The 2,636-nt window shown below is 30.6% G+C and overlaps 2 non-coding genes across 2 annotated transcripts; both read left to right on the top strand.

Annotated features, from left to right (window-relative positions):
• Positions 1-332: 332 nt before the first annotated feature.
• On the top strand, positions 333-406 carry TRNAP-UGG (transfer RNA proline (anticodon UGG)). The gene has a single exon. It is a non-coding gene; the product is annotated as a tRNA-Pro (tRNA).
• Positions 407-571: 165 nt separating this feature from the next.
• On the top strand, positions 572-645 carry TRNAW-CCA (transfer RNA tryptophan (anticodon CCA)). Its single transcript has one exon. It is a non-coding gene; the product is annotated as a tRNA-Trp (tRNA).
• Positions 646-2,636: the final 1,991 nt, after the last annotated feature.

The raw sequence follows: 2,636 nt of genomic DNA, 5'->3' as shown, positions 1-2,636 counted from the left end.
AAGAAGAGTAGGTTAATTACACATATTTAATATATAATTGGACCTTTCATCTTCTTCACCCCTTCCCGTGTCAATAACTAAAATTAAAAAAAGGGGAATATCAATGCATCTGGAAAAAAACGATTGATCTCTATCAATAGACCCGCCAAAGCCCCGAACCATAAAGTACTTACTACTGGTGCCACGGAAAGATATGTTTTTAGATCTCGCATTTCAAATCCTCCTTTCTTTTTATTATTTAAGTATTTTTTCTCTGTTGATATATATCAACAGAGAAAAATGTGGAAAACAAGACAAAGATTCTTTACAATAACACTATAAACAAATGGAAAAGGGATGTAGCGCAGCTTGGTAGCGCGTTTGTTTTGGGTACAAAATGTCACGGGTTCAAATCCTGTCATCCCTATCCCTAACAATTACTTATTCTATGATATTCCGTATTCTATAATATTCCATATTCTATGAGATGAGCAATAAACCGGGAACCTGTGAAGACGAATTCCAATTGAACATACATACTGAATATCTATATGCAAAATGGATTTGGATCATATAATTTTATGAAAACAAAACGCTCTTAGTTCAGTTCGGCAGAACGCGGGTCTCCAAAACCCGATGTCGTAGGTTCAAATCCTACAGAGCGTGATTCTAGTATTATTCGCCTGATAATTACACTGAAATAATTGAACATTCAAAAGAAAGTCTGAATTTTATCCTTGTCGATTAGGATTAAACTAAATAAATAGGGAATCACAAAAAAAGAGACATTAATGAATCAAAGATCCAACTGATCACCTCGTCGGTATTGTAAATATGCAGTTACAAATAATCCAGCCAAAGTAATAGGAATTAAACCTAACACGATTCCAAATAGAAAAACTTCAATCATTTTTATTTGTTCGAAAAGTAAAAAGAAAGGTAATATAATATCTAGCCTTAAACATAAATCTGTATTGATCATAAATCTCAACGATCGAGAATTGTAAATTGACATAGTAAGGAATTCTAGAATGTCTTATACCAAAATTTACTATTCCTCTCAAAATTACAAATCAAATAAGTCGTATTTTACTAAGACCAATAAATAGAGACGAGGTTATAATTAAAACCGATAGTAAAAAACCGAAATAACTAGTGATAGTGGGCATATAGAAACTAAATGAAATATGTTCGTTCTTTTTATACATATGTTTATAAAGCACTTCCCTAAATTTCCATTTTTGAGAGAAAAAAGAAGATAAAAAATCCTACTTGAAAGATACAATTCAAAATTGGCAATTCCTCAATAAATTCAATTATTAGAGACGAAAAAAAAAAAAAGAAATAGAGTAACATAATTTAGAAATAAATTCCTCATCTGTTACATCTACCCATCCTGTGATTTCAAATCAACATACTTCTTAATCAACTCAGGAATTAAGTAAACTGATCTAATGAAAATATTTAGTATTATTCTATAGATATCCAATAGAATTCTGTTTATATTGGAAAAAGAAAAGAAAAATTATGAATATTCAAACAAAGAATAATAACTCTGTTATTTCATTTTATTTCACTTTGAATTAATGTAGAAGAAAATAGAAAAAAAGATCTTCAACAACCACAAAAAATATATTTATTGATTTGGCAATAATTGAATTATTAAAATAGAAAATCTACTTTATGAATTATCTACTTTATTAATTATTAGAAACCCTTTTCTCATATTCCGATTTTAATGGATCTTTAGTTTCTAATCCAAAACTAATAATTTGAAATGTTAAGAACCTTCCTTTTATACTATTACTCTAAAAATTTAATATAAAAAAAATTTTTATATACCCAAACTTTGCAAAATTTTCTATCGGATTTTTGACTACATAGAGACAATCAATGAAAAAAGAAGAAAAAAATCTAGTACTAAAATTTTACACTGATTGTGAAATTTCATTGCTCTGTTAGAAGAAGGATAGCTATACTGATTCGGTATACTCAAAAGACACCGTTGGTACAAAATGGACGATCTAACAAGGATTCTATTTCAGTAAATTTCGCCTTACTGATCTCGTCTTTTATGGACTCGATCCCCCCCTTTTGACTGTACAAGAATATGTGGAGTTCAAGATGTCTGGAAGCACAGGAGAACGTTCTTTTGCTGATATTATTACCAGTATCCGATACTGGATTATTCATAGCATTACTATACCCTCCCTATTCATTGCAGGTTGGTTATTTGTCAGTACAGGTCTAGCTTACGATGTATTTGGAAGTCCCCGCCCAAACGAGTATTTTACAGAGAACCGACAAGGAATTCCATTAATAACTGGCCGTTTTGATCCTTTGGAACAACTTGATGAATTTAGTAGATCTTTTTAGGAGGCTCCAATGACTATAGATAGGACCTATCCAATTTTTACAGTACGATGGCTAGCTGTTCACGGACTAGCGGTACCCACTGTTTCTTTTTTGGGATCAATATCAGCAATGCAATTCATCCAACGATAAACTTAATTTGAATTATAGAGCTATGACACAATCAAACCCAAATGAACAAAATGTTGAATTGAATCGTACCAGTCTCTACTGGGGGTTATTACTTATTTTTGTACTTGCTGTTTTATTTTCAAATTATTTCTTCAATTAATTAGAATTAATAG

This window comes from Vigna unguiculata, unplaced genomic scaffold (genome assembly GCF_037176805.1).
Source record: "Vigna unguiculata cultivar grain cowpea cultivar isolate G323 ecotype 2 unplaced genomic scaffold, ASM3717680v1 ptg000295l, whole genome shotgun sequence".
Lineage (NCBI taxonomy): Eukaryota > Viridiplantae > Streptophyta > Magnoliopsida > Fabales > Fabaceae > Vigna > Vigna unguiculata.
The sequence above is the reverse complement of the archived record's forward strand: the minus strand, read 5'-3'. Positions and strand labels throughout refer to the sequence as shown.